The sequence below is a fragment of the Dermacentor andersoni genome, chromosome 7 (genome assembly GCF_023375885.2).
Source record: "Dermacentor andersoni chromosome 7, qqDerAnde1_hic_scaffold, whole genome shotgun sequence".
Lineage (NCBI taxonomy): Eukaryota > Metazoa > Arthropoda > Arachnida > Ixodida > Ixodidae > Dermacentor > Dermacentor andersoni.
In genome coordinates, this window is record NC_092820.1 from 75,568,375 (window position 1) to 75,587,046 (window position 18,672).

An 18,672-nucleotide genomic window follows, 5' to 3' on the forward strand; every position below is an offset into this window, starting at 1 on the left:
GTGCGCGGCGCAGAGTCGAGCGCGCAGAGTCGAGCGAAAACGAAACCTTTCGAACACCCATATTACTGAAGGGTAACGTCAAAATGTTATTTTTTCTTAGAATCGAATAGACGTAGACAAGTAGCATTTTTTTCCGTCTTATAATCGAATGAAATTATATTTTTAATACGAGTAGTTGAGTATTAGTAACACAAATTATGAGGAGTGCTTTCGTCATCGGGCTAGTACTGGAATGTCGCTGGGGGGTCTCAAATCGTGTCATGCATTTACCTCAATTTCTCGGTTACTAAAGCTCTGTTCGCGATTATATTGACGCCTTAGGCGTTCTAGAACATTGCTCTACCACTTTAACTTGAGTTTCTGGTAACCTTTAGTTTCCCTTTAAAAACTATGAATGCTTGTAAACCTACAAACAGCTATGTTACACGTTATACCTTGCGTAGATGATCTTAATAAATCTTGCACCCAAATAAAATTAGTAGCACTGTTGTTGGCTGCCCGAGTGAGTCCTTGAATTTAAACTACATATGTACGGATATATTATAAGCAAACAGAAGATGAGAACCTGCAGCGTTCTTGTAGAAATAAATAAAGGAAATAATTTCCTTCTGAAATCACTATTGAACAGACACTTCGGCAATTTAGTGTGCGTACATACTTAGCAAAGATGGCTCAAACCGAGAAGAGACTGATGAAATAATGTGGGAACACTCACCAGCACTGACTCACCTACAACGCTCACTCAACTAGATGCCTATTCGTGAAGAGAAATATATAAAACGCACTAGCAAGCTTGACAGAGAAAGATTCGTCCGAGGTACGCTAACACTGAACGATTACTTGAGCTAGGTATACACAATACCCTAGACGAACTCGTGGAGGCCCATAAAACAGCCCAACGTGAACGACTCTCCAGCACCGCAACTGGCAGGGTCATTCTAAGTAAACTAGGGCTGAATCCCGTTATGAATTCAGCAGGAAGAACGACATTACTCCATGCGGTCAAACGCCGTTTGGTTATAAAACCGTTACCCAACAACATGCTCCCTGGGAGACACGACAAGAGGCGGTCTGCCAGAGCCAAGGCCCTTCAAGAAAGATACAAAAGCAACCAGCACACCGCTTATGTCGATGCAGCAAAGCAAAATCACCAAACCTACGTAGTGAGCGTCGTGACCGGAGAGGGAAGTATCCTCGACGCCGCGACCATAAAAACAGCGTCCACCGTGGAAGTGGAAGAGACTGCCATTGCTTTGGCCATCATGAATCCCTCCGTGCAAGCTATCATAAGCGACTCAAAAAGGGCAATAGTCAACTTTTCGAGAGGCAGCGTAGGCGTCTGGGCAGCGCGAGTCCTACGGGACATTACAAATGAAAATACTGTAGAACTCGTATGGGTCCCTGCCCATTCGGGGAATCAAGGGAATGAGCAGGCGCACTGGGTAGCGCGAGGTCTAATCAACCGGGAGGTGTGCCCCTCAGACTCGGATCCCATGGATGAGGCACCGATGACATACCACGAGATAACAAACTACTACGAACAAAAAAGGCGAGTCTACCCGCCTCCAAACGCATGCCTCACGCGAGCGCAAGCCTCAATCCTGCGTCGAATCCAAACTAAGTCGTTCCCCAGCCTACATTGGCTGGCCATAATTACCAACGGGCAATGGAACCCAATATGTCAAAATTGCTCAAATCAAACATTGCCTACCAAAATCACATTCTTTGGGGGTGCGAGGGCTTACCCCTTCCCAGCTCACTCCTGCCAGCTCCCTCACAACAAACGTGGGAGGAGCTGCTCAGAACGTCAGATGAAAAACTACAAAAAGCCCTCGTTGCCTGAGCCGAAAGGGTCGCTCTTCGTGAGGGGCCATCCTAGGACTCGGGCCTGCCAGATAACTGAGCAGAATCTCAATAAAGCTGTTACCACCGACGATTAGGATGCTCCCTGTTATGAAATTTGGGCGCAGCTCAATGCGTGTTCTCATTTCACGATATATTGCCTGGCGCGAACACTCTGTCTTGTACGACACATTGAAAACGAAAAGCAATGTGGCGCGACTGCGTCGCGAATTGGTAGATCACGAGAAGCAGCGCGTGGGTGACACATATGGGCGTGATTCACAGCAGCCGTCGAAGACAGACCTCCTCCAATTCACTTGTTTTCACATTGGTATCGGTGGATACGCTCGGCTCATCCAATCGGTCAAAAGACAAGGGCGTGCTACCCTGGCGCCATCTCGTAGCGGTCGTCGCCGCAGAGCCCGTCTTGTACGGCACTACACTTATATTGTCAATGCTTGCGCCATGCACTCCTTCTCCGCTTTCCCCCTCGCGCTCTCTTCACTATCGCCGTCTTTCATACCCCGCTGCGCTCCACGTTCCCTCTTTTATCGTTTCTTATGCTCGGTCACTCGGTTACGCCGAGGGACGCCGACGAGAGAAGCCGTCGCGAAACGCAGGAACGGGCACCTAAGAGCTGCGCTCTAAAGAGCCATGCATGTGTTGGAGAAACAGCTCAGTGAAATAAGAAAAAGAATATTGAATGGCATGTCCTGTAGAATAAAGCTTTGCGGAAACAAACAAAAACACATAAAAACTGAAAGATTGGACTTATCGACAATATAACTTAACGCGAAATGCTCTTTCTTTAAAAACAACTTTTCCCACTAAGGGCAACAGATAGCTTGCTTATGTGTTTGTCCTCTTCGTGATCAATAAATAACGCTTCCATAAGTGCTCTTGTGTTCTGATGAAGCAATCGGGTCTTCTGCCCCTTAAAGCACAGAAAACAGCTTTATCACAAAGACCAGAACACCTGTGGAACTATGAATGTCTTATTTATGGATCACGAAGGAAATAAATGCAGAAGCAAGCCTTCTTTCTACCGTAGCGAGAAAGAGTTGCGGTTCCTAAAGGAGCGAGAACGAGTTGGGACTAGCATTGCCATTACAAAGACGCGTCAAATGCCCATATTCGCGATTTCGTGGAGGATAACAACCTGAGTTAATGAAACAGTATGGATAGGTTGATTTAATGCATACTGCCAAGAGGAAGCCTCGTGTTCTCGACAACGGATCTTGGTGACGTTTTCTGGAGCTGGTGAATGATGCAGCGTGAGTAAACGCTTGTATGAGGACGTGGAAGCCGTATCGGGGAGTTGAGCTGATTCTTTCCGACTTCCAGCTAGAGATACGCTTATTTTGCTTGCTCAAAAAGACGATATTTTGTTGTGACTACATCCACTCTAGAACAATTATTGAAAGTTAGAAGCAGGATGAAAGTTGTGCCTTTCAGTACGTGTCCAACTTCGCTCGCTTCACGCATGTTCTTGTCGACCTTGCGGCACATAGCCAAAGCGTCCCTATTGTTGGAGATGTATGACTCTCTGCATGTCTGAGGGCAAATTACGAGTTCTTTCTTGCCCGCTAGTTGTCGTACGATATGTTTCCAAAATAGATCGCGTTATTTCTGCGCACGGACAACCCAACTTGTCAAATCTTCCATATGCGTCTCGAACCAGAGTTGAGCAGTGTCCCGCTAATGGAAGATGACATTCGCAAGCATTATGATTGGGTGCGACTTGCTTTGGTTTTTGACGCTCTCGTACGTAGCTAGCGAGTCATTGACGTCCATGTAAGTTGAACTGTGGAATGCCACGGGAACACGAAGATGCAAGAGAATGACCGCTGATGGGCTTTCTACAAATTCAGTCGCTTGGGTTGTCATCGTGCAGCAACGTGCCGTACGTTGCAAAGATCCAGTTCCGCGTGTTGTAGCGAGTTTACGGCGCACTTACGACAGAGACGTTACAAAGAGAAACAATTTATTGAGGATACATTTACAACTTCAGCCCTAAATCAAAGTTCTGCTTCCAGCAGTCACTAGAATTTATCTTTCTCTCTGAAATACAAGAAATTTAATTAAAATCGCTCAAGGGGTTATCTCAGAAAATTGTTTTTGCGTTTTACATCTATTTGAATAGGCCGCGTCGGAGTTGGGCCCGAGCTAAAGCTTCCTCTTAAGGCAATGATGAACACGTGGACCTGCGAGGGCTGCACAACGACATGTATGCTGCGCTACAACAAACACAGAATAGACGCGGACACGAGGAAACCATGTATTTATCGGTTCAGCGAGCTTGAACCCGATGTATGCTAATGCTAAGATGAAAAAAAAGAGAAACAAGAAGAAACGTCCGACGTGCTTCCATAGAAACACTGCCCGATCCGTCTAGAGTACGTGTAAAAAAGATGCAGGGACATGTCGGGCGCACCATATGGGCAGTCTAAATATAGATCGTTGTTTTGTTCTTGAAATGTGTGTCTGCCTACCTCTTGTCGCCGGGAATGCGCTATAGCAATAATCTTATGCTTGAAAATTGTCTACAAGGACATGTGGAGGTTTTTTGACAGAACCCATCTTTTCGAAATGAAACCACAGAAACTTTACTCCACTTGGCGGTTTCTGAGGTTAGTTGCTCATTTTCATTTACCAAGAAGTGGTCGTCGTCGAAGCTGCTGTAGCGTTTAAAAATGTTTACCTGTCATTGTGTAGCATACCTCTCATAGTTCTACCTCAATGGCCCCTCAAACCGATGGTTTCTGCCACTAGTAATCTCCATTGCCTCGGTGACTTAAGATATATTCATCGATGTTACCTGTCACAACAACCATCTATTTATGAGGCGCGCCGTAGTGCTGGACTACGTAGAGCACGAACATAAAAGTTATTCTGTTCAAATGTGTTCTGTGATTATCGTGCTCGGCAAATAACGTTCTAGTGGATGTTTACCAAGGAGGTATTATGAAAACACTGCATGCCAAAAAAAGGAAATCTAGGTGCGTTCTATAGCGTTCTGCAACCAAAGCCGTACCAGCCGCCCCTAGTCCACATGGGCTCTTCCGCGCTTTTGAATCTCGCCGGCCAGCTGTCTGGTCCATGCCGCGCATGTTTAGAAAAAGAAAGTACTGTTGCGCAGAGTAGTTTCCGTTTTTCTCTGTTCTTGAATAGGCGAGGAGCCCTTGCACAGCCACCACTCGAGACCGAAGAGTCCGCATCTTTCAACGCGTAACGTGCGTCTAGTCTGGTTGAGTGTGGCATATTCACGGCCACTGTCCACCAGGTTGCTTTATTGACCACCCTCCGGGTCGAAATAGTTTACAGTTCCTTATATTGTAAAGCTTCATGCCCGGATGCCCGGTAAATATTGCTTAGAAAATCGTACCGCGAAAATTTTAGCAGCACAAATGCTAGCAAAAGATGTTTTGTTGGAGCTTGGCTAGTTACGTGGATTGCTATGTAAGCTCGTGCGGCGCAACGCATTGTACAGAGACACACGTCCGATTGTTTTTACCTTAAGAGAGTAGACGGCGCTACACAATACGTATCGAAAATATTCAAACTTGACTCGCTCATTATTTCGATCGTGGTGAGCACCTTTAGACCTGTAACCGTTCGGTATTGCGCCTATACCTTGGTCCAAAGCTTAGTGACGACGCGCTAAGAAGTTTCCCAATCGCAAGAACTTGTTCAGACGCTTTAGGGAAATGTATAAAGTTGGCAGTAATTTTTCACAGCCTGGTAATCGCAGCCTCCAGCGCGATCCCCCATACCAGCATGACGCCAGACGATAGACAGCGCTGAGATCGCGAAATGGCGGCGCCTTGAATAAAACGGGGGATATATGCACACGAATATTGCTTGAGATACCGAGCAACCCAGCTGTAGTAGCTCTACCAAACCCCCGAAAGAAGACAGTGAAAACTGTATTTAAAAAGTTCGCTGACAGTTACGATACTCCCTAATGCGAAATTTGAGCGCCGCTCTATACGGGTTTAATTTCGCGATATATTGGCTGGCGCGGACAATCTGTCTCGTGCGGCACGCTGCAAACAGAGCAAATCGGGATGCATCTGCCTCACGAATCGGGAGCTCGAAAAAGCGAGCGCGGGGATGACGCTTAGGCACCGCAGAAAGACCTTCGCTTATGCACCGCTTTCTTTCCATATAGTATTGATGGACACAGTCCCCGCATGCCATCGCCAAACCGACGACGGTGCGCTACTCTGGCGATCTCGTAGCGGTCGTCACCGCATAGCCCGTCTAGCGCGGCATTACGCTCTTCCTCTCACACTTTCGCAATATCCTCCTCTTGCGCTTTCCACCTCGTCATTTGGCTGCACCCTCCTGCTCCACTTTCCTCATCACGTTCTCCTTGATATTGCCGTCTTTCGAAACCTGCGTATACGCTCCGCGTTCGCTCATTCATCCTTCGCTGCGCTCGTTTGCTCGGTTACGCCGATGGACGCCGAGAACGCCTAGAGATGCCTGAGCTGATCGCAGAAATGGCTGCCTTAAGGTCGCGCCACATTCAGCGTTTTTAACGGCGTGTTTAGGCGTTATGCCTCTCGGCGTCATTGCATGAATGCCGTCAGAAAGAGCGTCCAGCCACACTAACAGCATGCGGACCCGTTCTGATTGGTCTGTGGTCATTGAGCCGCTTCCGGCGGCCGTGTCGAGACGGTGTCTCTTGAGCGCGCCACCCTCGGAGTCTAGACCCAGTAACGCCGTGTGACGAAACGCCGGGAAAACGCTGAATATGGGGCGGCCTTAAAGCGCTGTGATGTAAACGAACTTGCAATATTTTTAGATCGTGGTGGATGGCACGGTGCTACTGAGCAGCAGAATGAGTTGAGTGCTTGACTTCGACAGACAAACAGACAATGAACTTTTATTGAGGTCCTGAGGGACTAGCCGGCGGACACCCGTTGGGGCCCCCGGCTCGCCGCTGGCTGCTCCCATGTCGGAATCGGGAGGCCAAGCCTCTCCGCTCTTTCACGGGCCCTCTGGACGGCCATGGACTGGATCTTGAGTTCGGTACTAGATGTGGCCTCGCCCCAGTCCCCTTCGCCGGTGAAGGACATATCGCGTAACGCAGGACACTGCCAGAGCATATGAGATAGAGTGCTAACCTCCTCCCCACAATCCGGGCACTGTGCGTCAATTTCTGGGTAAATCCTGCTTAAGAAACCTCGCGAGGAATATGACCTCGTCTGAAGCATGCTAAGCGCGATCGATTGAGATCTGCATAGATTCGGGTGTGGAGGCGGGAAGCGCCTGCGTTCCTCTTAATAATGGGAAACGATATCATGAAAGGTTAATAAGGGATCGCTGTGGCCGAGCTCCTCCGGATCCAATGCAGCCCCACCGCCGCCGCGGCGCGTTAATTCTCGCGCACGATGGTGAGCAATCTCATTGGGGTTCGGGCACATTGTCGCCCATGTGAGCGGCGAACCATATAATATAATGCACGGGGCCACAACTAGTTCTGGCTTTTCAGAATCGCCTCCACCTGTCTCGCAACCATTCCCGAAGCGAAAGCCCTGACGGCCACGCGTGAGTCAGTGTAGATATACGGCCTTTTCGAATCCTGCATTGCCAGCGCAGCCGCCACCTGTTCTGCCACGTCGGTCGTCACAGCGCCTACCGAGGCCGCAGATAGGAGCTCGCCCCTTTTCGCTGACCGCCGTGACCGTGAATTTACCGGAGCGCCTATGTTGAGCTGCGTCCACGAAGGCTTCCATGCCGACCGTTTTCTTCAATATCGCCGTGGCACGAGCTGCTCACCTGCCCGCATTATGCTGTGGGTGAACGTTTCTAGGGAAGGGACGTACGACGTAGGTCCCTCTGGAGTTCTCGTCCAGCTGAACCGCTTCGCTGCGACTGCAACGCGGCTGCAAGCCCACCGCCTCCAAGAGGCGCCTACCGGCGCTGGAGCCCGAAAGCCTCGTGATCTGCGCCGCTCGTTGCACCTCTATGAGTTCGAGGGTGGTGTTATGAACGCCGAGCTGCATTAGCCTGTCCGTGCTCGCCCTGATCGGAATACCCAATACCTTCTTGACGCTTTTCCGCATCAACGTGTCAAGCTTGTCCCTTTCAGTCTTAGTCCACTGCAGGGCCGAGACCACATAGTTGATGTGGCTCATAAGAAAAGCGTGATGCACCCTAAGTAGGTTGTCCTCGCCTAGGCCCTCCTTCTTATAGGAGACTCTCATGATTAATCTGAGAATATTCTCGGTTTCCGCGGTCAGATGCGCAATGGTTTTGGCATTACAGCCCCTCGCATCGAGCAACGATCCTAGAACTCTAATCGAATTCACCCTGGGATCTTCTGGCCGTCCCACGTGTATACATCTATGGGGATCTACTCGAGCGGCACGAGCCCCCGAACCCCCTGCCCTGCCGGTCTGTATAACATGAGCTCTGACTTGGTCGGGGAGAGTTGAAGACCCGTGCCCTCCAGGAAGGGCTGGGTCACGTCCAAGACCTCCTGGAGCACCTGTTCAACGGCCGCCTCCGAGGTTCCCGGACACCAGATCGTAATGTCGTCGGCGTACAGCGCGTGTCCCACGTTTGGTACGGCGGCCAGCCGCTTCGAGAGTCCGTGCATTGTAATGTTAAGCAGGAGGGGGGAGATCACCGCCCCTTGTGATGTGCCTCTGTTTCCTAGCGAGAATGGTTCTGATTTCGTCTACCCCACCTTGGCGACCGCCGTCCTGGCCCTCAGGAACGACTCCACAAACGCGAAAAATCTACCTCCCGAGTCCAATGCCGAAATCTCATTTAAGATGAAGTCGTGCGACACGGTGTCGAAGGCTTTGGACAAGTCTAGTGTAAGAATGCCCCGGACGTCTCTAGTCCTGTTGTCAATAACCTGTCTGTTTAGCAGTAGCATGACGTCCTGCGTGGAAAGAGATGGTCTAAACCCTGCCATACTGTACGAGAACAACCCCTCGCGCTCTATGTGTTTTGAGATCGTGTTATGTATAACGTGCTCGGCGACCTTACCTAAACATGACATGAGCGAAATGGGCCGGAGGTTGTCCAGGCTTGGGGGCTCTCCAGGCTTAGGAATCAGTACCACCATCGCCTGCTTCCACGAGTCCGGAACACTACCTTCCTCCCATACCTTGTTGATTTCCTTTGCAATGGTGCTAATGGACCGGTCGTCCAAGTTCCTCAAAACCCTGTTGGTTATGCCATCCGGCTTAGGGGCCGACCTGCCATTGAGATTGTGGAGCACCTCCCTGATATCTGCCTCAGAAAACGGATCGTCGAGCTTTGGGGCGTCCTCCCCCACGTATTGAGGGCATTCCGGTAGTTCATCCTTCCCTACCGGAAGATACTTCCTTGCCAGGTCTCGGAGAAGGGGCGTATCGGAATGACCCCCCTGTTTTTGCTTATGCACAAGTCTATCTACGGCGAGTCTTTGATTACCCTTGGTCTGTTTATCATCGAGCAGGTGCTTAAGAAGGTTCCATTTCCCCCCCGTGCGCATTCGCCCGTGTGCTGCCGAGCAGGCTTTGTTCCATTGTTGTCTGTTGAGCTCCAGACAGTGTGCCTCTATGCTGCGATTAAGCTCCGCGATCTTCTTTCTCAGCCTGCGGTTTAGCCTTTGCGTGTTCCACCTCTCCAGCACAGACCCCTTAGCCTCCAGGAGATGCGCCAGGCACGCGTCCATCCTGCGGGTCTTAAGGTCCGTGGATATTTCCTTGGTGGCCCTTTCAACGTATCTCTTGACCTGCGCGAGTAGATCCTCCAGTGCACCGTACTCCGACTCATCTTCGTCCCGTATCTTTCGGAAGAGATCCCAATCAATGTACTTAAATATCCTGAGCGGGGCCGCTCTGATCCTGATTGATAGCGCTACAATGTGATGGTCGCTTCCTAAATTTTCTTGCAATTTTGTCCAGGCTGCGTCAGTGTTTCTAACAAAAGCCAGATCTGGCATCGTGTCCCTCGAGACCGAGGTCCCTATCCTCGTGGGAAAGCGGGGGTCCGCCACTAGGGTCAACGCGGAGTCTTCTGCCGTGCTCACTAAGTTCACTCCCATCGCCGTTTGTCTATTATAACCCCCGGCCATGTGCGGGGCATTGAAGTCCCGTGCCACTATCAGAGCGCTGTAACCCGCTATGGCGACTGCCCTGCCTAGGAGTCCGCGAAAACTCTGCCTCTGATCTGTCGGAGGGCTGTACACATTGAGAACGAATACGCTCTGTTTGATCCTGCCACTAGGGATTATCTCAACCAGCTGCGCCTCCAATCTAGGGCTAGCATCAGCTCTGCCTATCGTGAACTCGTGCTGCTGGAAGGAAACTGCCTTCTTAACCATCGTGATTACCCCTCTCCTACGGTCTCCTCTCGTCGAGACAACGCGGTAACCCGAAAAGGTCGCTTCCTCACGAAGGATCTCCTGTAGGAGGAGGACATGCGGTTTGTCCGCTTGTGCTTTCACAAACTGTTGTAGCGAGGCTTTGCGCCTCTTGAAGCTGGCGCAGTTCCATTGCCACACAAATAATTTGTCTGTGTTGTCCGCCATTGTGTCTCTGTTTAGTTAGCATCCCCTTGAGCGCGGTGCACTTGCCCGACGCCTCGGAATCCTGATGTGCTTTCTTAAGTAGTAAAGGCAAGGCGCAGAGGACCAGGACTCAGAAAGAAGAACACACATGACAGGACCGGCGCCGGTCCTGTCGTTTGTGTTCTTCTTCCTGATTCCTGGTCTTCTGCGCCTTGCCTTTACTACTTCAAGCATGAACCAACTAGCCCAAGCAAGAGTTTTACTTGTCCTTTCTTAACCTTACCGGCCCCCTTCAGTCTGCTTACGTCAACAAGTTTAGCCTCCATTATCCTCATTCTGCGGTTGAGGGTAGCAATGGCCTCAGACTGCTTCTTGATGGTCTCGGATTGCTGCTCGATAGCTCCGGACTGTGTCTTAATCGCCTTCGCTAATCGATCGAGGAGTTCCGCAAGCGATCCTTTCGCGATGGTCGCGGCGGGCATAGAAGCCGACACGGACGCCTCCTCCATCAGCTCCACCGCAGCCTCGGTCGACTCGGGAGGGGGCGGCTTACGATTTGCCTGACCCAGCATTGGTTTTAGTGCTGGTGCGGGCGTCGTGCTGCCGTGACCGTTCTGTGCTTTATGAATCAATTCGAGGTCTGCCCACAACTTACGCATTTCCGCCTTGAGCTGCGCGTTCTCCTGCTTTAAAGCCGTAAGACGCGGATCCTCCATCTGCTCTTCTCGCAGTGTACCATGCGTTACCTTCTTTCCAGTCGTCGTCTTCGTGACCTTGTCCACCCAGGTAGGCCCCTCCTGGATGCGAACACTGGAGCGCGAGCGTCCCCTGGAACGGGAATGCACTCTGCTGACGGGGCGCCCGCTGGATCGGGAGCGCGCTCCGCTGTCGGCGCGCTCCCTGGATCGGGAGCGCCCTCCCGTTGCCGACAGGCCCCGGGAAGGGGCCGCGCCTGTTACGCTGGCATCACGTGATCCTGCAGCCACTTGCGCCTCTCGGGGGTGCCGCTGGCGCCGCTGCCTCCGACGTACGATGTACGGCGCCTGGAAGCGCTGGCTGCACCGGCGGTCGGCAGTCGGGTGCGCGCCTCCAAAGATGGCGCACTTTGAGTCGCACTGATGATCTGCTGGTGGGGAAACCATGCCAAAACCGCGGCATTTCCTTTTGTCCTCGCCATTGGGGCAGACGTCTGCTCTATGGCCGAGCTCTCCACACGTGTAGCAAACGTCTACTTGCCTGCGATACAGGGCGCAAGGCAACATGACCGTCCCGCAGACCACGTGATTCGGCACCCTTTGTCCTTCAGAGAGCACAACGATCCTGGGGTCATCTTGAATCTTCCTACTTCTTATGCCTCGGGGTTTTGGTGGTAGACAATGAGCGCCTTTAGATCGGCGTCGCTGATCTCAGGTTCCACCCGCCGCACCACTCCCTTGCAGGTGCCATCCGATGCCGCCACGTATGCTGCCATGTTGAAGGGGCCCTCCTTCGCGTGGATCCTCTGGATCCTGGCGTAGGCACGCGCATTCGCTTCATGCGGCGTGGAAATAACTAGGATGTTCTGGATGCCATTGGGGTACACCGGGTCATCCCGCACTTGCGTCGGCGGTAGGGCCGCCGCCATGGCCAGCGCCCGGGCGAGTTGTATCAAATCCGACTTTTTTAAGTCCAGCCCCCCTCGAGGTCGGGCGATGATCTTGAATTGCTCCGCCGGTAATTTGGGGAACCTCGAGGCGTCCACGACACGTTTCAACGCGCTCCGTGGTGCGACAGTGCGCCTGGCGCGTTTCTAGCCTGTTTTTTTCGCTTGGGGCCCCGGCATCCTTTGCTCGCCCGGCCCGGTCTTCTTTTTACCCAGCGCTGTTACCCAGCCTGAGCACTCCGCGTACTCCGGACTAATATCCATGCCTTCAACGATCACCACGCTTGGATTGGAGGCCATAGCACCGCGTCTCGTTGCGACTCGCCGAGCGTCTCGAGCGAGCGTCTCGCCGAGCGGCCACCGCTCTGCCGTTAGGCTGAGCGCGTTAGGCTTAGCGGCGCGGCAGCGTGGTCCACCAGAAAACAGCTCGGAGAAAAGTCACAAAAGCACCCACCGGTGAAAGTTCGGCGTCCTCCGGTTCCTTGCGACCAACCGCGTCGAATAATGCAATTGTGTAACATGGCAGCCAAAAGAACCTGCCAAAAACATTTGACAAAGCGGGAGCCGATATTCAGCCGTCCGCACTGATCGGCTCTTGTTCTGCTTGACTTCGAGACAAGGAATTTTACAGTAAAACTGTCTATGGCTAGGGTTCCGCACAATTTTTAAGTGTTCGATCAATACTATTATCATTTGCAATGGCTCATACCCCTCTAAGCAAACCAAAATGTAATGGCTCATAGAACTGCAAGGGAAATGCTAGAGGCATTCAGCAAAGTGAAGCCAACAGCACTTAGGTTCTTTCTAATCACGCATACAACATAGTGAACAGCATGACAAAAACTGGGATCATCGGTGCCTCATACCTGCTGAAGCAATGGCTCATACACCCCTAAGCAAGCAAAACAACACAATAGCTCATAGCCCCGTAAGAGTCAAGTCGTTTGTGAACAGCACATGAACTAACTTGCAGGAGGCGTTTCCACCTACGCTAAGGACACAATGCGCATTCGTCCTCTTGGCTTGCAAGAGGACAATGCCAGCGACTGTGGGGATGAATATCTTTGCCGTACAAACGAAAGACGGAATGGTGATATCTACTTTGCAAGTCTCTCCAGGGATATGATGTGATATCGAGAAGTTCATTAGCACGCACTTTGTATGGATGCCGTGATGACATTACCCTTGTGGTCGTCAACAACGATCTTGTATAGATTTAACATCGATCAAGGTTCTGTCCAAGGTTGTAACCGTACCAGTCAGTGTATATCTCCGTAATCACAAAGCTATCGTAACTGCGATTACGAAATGATGAAAATAAATACATTTACCTTTGTCTTACAGTGTGGGATGTGCTACAGCTTCGCTGGTCATCCACATTCACATAGTGGAATGGCTCCTCAATTTATTTTGATGAGTGTGGAATGCGAAAACGCTCGTGTATCGTGCTTCGGATGCACGTAAAAGAACACCAGGTGTGAAATTGAAAGCACTCCTCTATGACACCCCGCTACCTGTACATCTGTATATATACATGTGTATTACATTCGAGAGATCCCAACGTAGTTTCTTCTTAAATTTCGATGCAGCTACTGAAATATAGACTAAATTCCTAATATAAATAATGGCTCACCTTTTTTATATCTCTTTGGGGCAGTTTAGTTTGAGGGTTGCTGACGACTGATATGGCACCAACACAGCAATCAAAAGGATTATTTCGATTTTGGGTCGTGCCGTGATTTTCGTGCTGTAAGCGTCTTCAGATTTGGTTGACTCAAAAAACTAACCTGCACACACTGTTTATTCAAGTCTCAAACAGGTTGTCTTTAACTTATATAAGGCTCACCATGTCAAGCCTACACTATAGGAGTTTTTCACGTCTGTTCCCTGAGTTTCATGACGTCTAATCGTAACATTCATACTGTCACCCCTTTAATTTCACTCTCTTACAATCATAACTGACACATGTTAAAAAATAAATTCTGGATATGACTTTTGTAGATATCATATAATAGTTTCTCCCAACTTCACGGGCAACCTTTAACACTGAAAATTTCCCATATCCCACTGGAATAGGTCGGCAACCTGAACTTAAAGTGGAGAGAAAACTAGCAGATGGCTTGATCAAATGTGTCGCTAGGCGAGCTTTAGAACTCACGGAAGGGCTTGTGGTTGGCGGCATGAGTAAAGAGTTGATAAACGTGACAAAGGCGTAGACGCTTCCGGCACACTAAAAGGTTTATTAACGCTTCTTTTAATGGCCATCACACTGGCGTGGTGTGAATAATTATCAGAATTAAAAGATGTCTATTGAGCGAAAACAGCGCAATTGAGATCAAGCTCGGAACTGGTCAGATAATTCATTCGAAATGCACACCAAAATTATAGGCACTACCGATGAGAACTGTAGGGTAATATTCGCATAGGTACATGCTAGACCTGTTCACAAAACTCACTGTGTAATGTGGTGGTTCAGTTATTGAAATCCTGAATTTCAGCACTCTACACACACCGCGGTTGCTTAGTGGGTATGGTGTTGGGCTTCTAAGCAGGAGATCGCGGGATCAAATACCGGCCACGGCGGTCGCATTTCGATGGGGGTGAAAAGTGAAAACACCCGTGTACTTAGATTTAGGTGCACGTTAAGGAACCCAACGTGGTTCAAATTATTTTGGAGTCATCCACTACAGCGTGCCTCATAATCAGATCGTGGTTTTGAAACGGAAAACCCCATAATTTTCTTAGCAACCGAAGTGGTTTCAGCTGGAGCTTTATGTGGGGGTGGATGATTCTCTAGACCGGTTAGGACCACAGTCCGCTACGTTAATAAGCTGGTACATCGCATTAACAACCTGACAACACATGGTTTGCTTCAAAAGACGATATAGTATGTGAGTTTATGAAAGGAAGATGTCGAGACCAGCATCGTCCTTGAAGTTCATGTAAGTTTAGGCTTCCTTTAAAAACCGGAACACTTCTATAACTATAGTTTTTAGACAACTGGCCGTTATTCTCTATCTATTCTAGGACAGTGATTGGGTAGTCCAACTGTCGTAAGTGATGGAGGTATGTTTTACCTTGTCATATGCGCTGTCTTTTGTGGTCTGTTTGATGATATTGCAATGTTATAATCGACAGTACAAAGAGCAACCGACAGTAGCTCTGAATACAACAAATTTCTATGGAGGACTTGTCTTTTTGTAGTTCGAGGTGAGCCTCTTCTTTCCATATACAATGTTTATAATTTCTACCCTTTGTGTGCACTTATGCAAAAGTTCTTGGGTGGTGTGCCAAGGCTCCACTTCCTTTGCAGGTGGTTCAGTATTGCAGCCACGTCGCGTTTCCTACTGTGCTTCAAGGTCAAGTGGCATACTCAATACCAGCCACTGCTCGTGTGGCTATTTCATTTATAATGAGTATCTATGGTCGTTCTCGTGGTGCGTTCGCTCACACCTGCGAATGGATTTGTATTTATGAACGTTTTAGCAATAGAAAAAGCTTCCGTCATTGTGAATCATCGCGAAGATAATCTTTTATCAGTTTTTCGCGCATTCTATGCCACAGAGATGTTTGAATATATTTCACTAAAACGTCGCTGACTTTCATTATACACTTCCTAACGTATATAATGCATTGACACAGTGTTTGATGTGAAGGGTTTTCATACGAATCAGCTAGTAGCAGCACGATCCTTTCATACCTTTTGTTCACAATTGTTTGAGCCACTAATTGCTCAAAGTAGTCACTTGCTCAAATAGAGCAAGGAACTTCTCACTTACTAGGAGCACAGCATTTAAGAAATAGTAACGCTAGTAAAAGTGATGCAAGCTCAACACACTCATTGGAACATGTGTACAGCATAACTTTAGTGAAGTTGCGGATGGAATCCCGTACGACAAACGGCGATGAGCACAAGTGGGTTTACTGTCTTCAAATCTACAGTGAGTTCTCCTGCAATGTTTATGTTTTGTCACAACAAAGCGCATATTTTTTATTATCATTGATTTTTGGAGTTCTTGCACACCATCGTTCACAAGCTATGCCGAAATGAAAACATCAAATTAGGCGTGTGTTCATAGTTTCGACGTCTAAGTAGCCATGCCACCAGGACAAAGGCAAAGTATGACCCTTCTTGGGAGAAGATGGCGATGGCAGATGCATAAGAAAAGTATGGCGGATATCTAGCTACATTTATGCATTTGGGGCCTCTCGTATTCCAGTGGCACAACGCATGAATTCTGGAGGATTTGCCGAAAACGGGCAGTCCCCCAGTCGTACCCTATATCTAAATCAAAGAAAATAAAGCGAAGCAATGGATACAGTATATATAGCACTATTTGATTAAGCGGTACCGGTGGGCCGATACTGTTTGTTCAGGTTTTACGTAGAAATTATTTTTTTTGTTACGCATAAAAGAGGTAGCCTTACTCGAAGTGCATTGTCAGTCAGCGTACAAGGGCTATACCATGTGTCCCAGCTAATGGGTGCCAAGATGTTCAACAAAAATAATTATTAAAATTTGGTGCAAGTTGCAATAATAAAATCTACGCTGACCGGTTGTCAGTATTAAGAAACCCGTAGACGATATGTCCTAAAGACGTGTCTTGCACCGTGTTAACCAAATGTTTTTTTTTTTTTTTCATTGAACTGCTTGGTTAACATTAGCTGGGACACTTTATATAGGCCCCCTCGTTATATCTTGGATTCACAGCACATATAATATTGTATATTTATACAGAAATAGGAGGGCCATGTTGTAATGCCATATTACATTATTATTATACAGAAATAGGACCATATTCACAATATCAATCAGGTGATAGAGAAATGTGCGGAATATAACGAACCCTTATACATAGCTTTCTATAATTACGAGAAAGCGTTTGATTCTGTCGAAACCTCGGCAGTCATGGAGGCATTGCGGAACCAGGGTGTAGACGAGCCGTATGTAAAAATACTGAAATATATCTATAGCGGCTCCACAGCCACCGTAGTCCTCCATAAAGAAAGCAACAAAATCCCAATAAAGAAAGGCGTCAGGCAGGGAGATACGATCTCTCCAATGCTATTCACAGCGTGTTTACAGGAGGTATTCAGAGACCTGGATTGGGAAGAATTGGGGATAAGAGTTAATGGAGAATACCTTAGTAATTTGCGATTCGCTGATGACATCGCCTTGCTTAGTAACTGAGGGGACCAACTGCAATGCATGCTCACTGACCTGGAGAGGCAAAGCAGAAGGGTGGGTCTAAAAATGAATCTACAGAAAACTAAAGTAATGTTTAACAGTCTCGGAAGAGAACAGCAGTTTACGATAGGTAGTGAGGCACTGGAAGTGGTAAGGGAATACATCTACTTAGGAGAGGTAGTGACTGCGGATACGGATCATGAGACTGAAAAAATGGGAAGAATAAGAGTGGACTGTGGTGCGTTTGGCAGGCATTCCCAGATATTGAACAGCAGATTGCCATTATCCCTCAAGAGAAAAGTTTATAACAGCTGTGTTTTAGCAGTACTCACGTACGGGGCAGAAACCTGGAGGCTTAAGAAAAGGGTTCTACTTAAATTGAGGACGACGCAACGAGATATGGAAAGGAGAATGATAGGTGTAACGTTAAGGGATAAGAAAAGGGCAGATTGGTTGAGGGAACAAACGCGAGTTAATGATATCTTAGTTGAAATCAAGAAAAAGAAATGGGCATGGGCAGGCCACGTAATGAGGAGGGAAGGTAACCGATGGTCATTAAGAGTTACGGAATGGATTCCAAGGGAAGGGAAGCGTAGCAGAGGGCGGCAGAAAGTTAGGTGGGCGGATGAGATTAAGAACTTTGCAGGGACAACATGGCCACAATTAGTACATGACCGAAGTATTTGGAGAAGTATAGGAGAGGCCTTTGCCCTGCAGTGGGCATAACCAGGCTGATGATGATGATGATGATGATGATGACGACAGAAATATCCACGTTGAGGTACTGAACTACCCAGTGGATAGCAGCCTCGACAAAGCCGAGAAAGTTGGCAAATCAAAGTTAGTTTGAAATTTACTTTCTCCACATTGAATACAAGGTAAAGTTGCTCAATCACCTCTGACTTTGAAGGTGCAATGGCATGTGAACTTTGGCGATTTGGTTCACGTTCATTATCAGAGCTGCAAAAGATAGGCAGGGACACAGAGGAAAAGTATAACAGAGAACAAGCGCTCAACTGGCTTCTGACACTGTACTACACTGTGCAGCAATAAAAAAAAGAGGGCGGTTTAATGAAGAAAGTTTCGGTGTGCTGAAACACGTCGAAACCATTTTATTTCTTGTGCTTGTGACGAGGGCGGACAACACCTCACTCTTCTGTGTAAAAATCTACATTGACGAGATTGGAACATTCCCCGGATGAACGTGCCGTCAACACAATAACAATTTAAGTGGCATGGCGTCACATATTATTCTCGGCAAGTTGTTGCAAGAATTTTGTGTGTGTCAAAAACAGGCATATGAATAGAAGTGCTCGTGCTTGTGAAATCATTGAAACTTTACACAAGGATAAAATAAAGCCTTCATTATTGTACACCGTCTCTCACCCAGCTTCACTGTGCAATCATTCTTATCGAAACATGTGAGGTGCGCCAGCAGGCTTGCGTTTGTATTAAGCATGAAATGCTTTTAGCTCCCATTGT

The 18,672-nt window shown here is 48.5% G+C and overlaps 1 long non-coding RNA gene across 3 annotated transcripts in view; it reads right to left on the bottom strand.

The window, feature by feature from the left end:
• The window catches only part of LOC126526864 (uncharacterized), a 56,065-nt gene that overhangs the window by 25,730 nt on the left and 11,663 nt on the right, over window positions 1-18,672 (bottom strand). The window contains exon 1 of one of the 3 annotated variants that reach the window (XR_011895433.1): window positions 13,636-13,871. The exons of the other annotated variants lie outside the window; for them this stretch is intronic. This is a non-coding gene — a long non-coding RNA (uncharacterized lncRNA). Of the gene's footprint in view, window positions 1-13,635; window positions 13,872-18,672 lie in introns of those variants that run through there. 3 annotated transcript variants of the gene reach the window in all.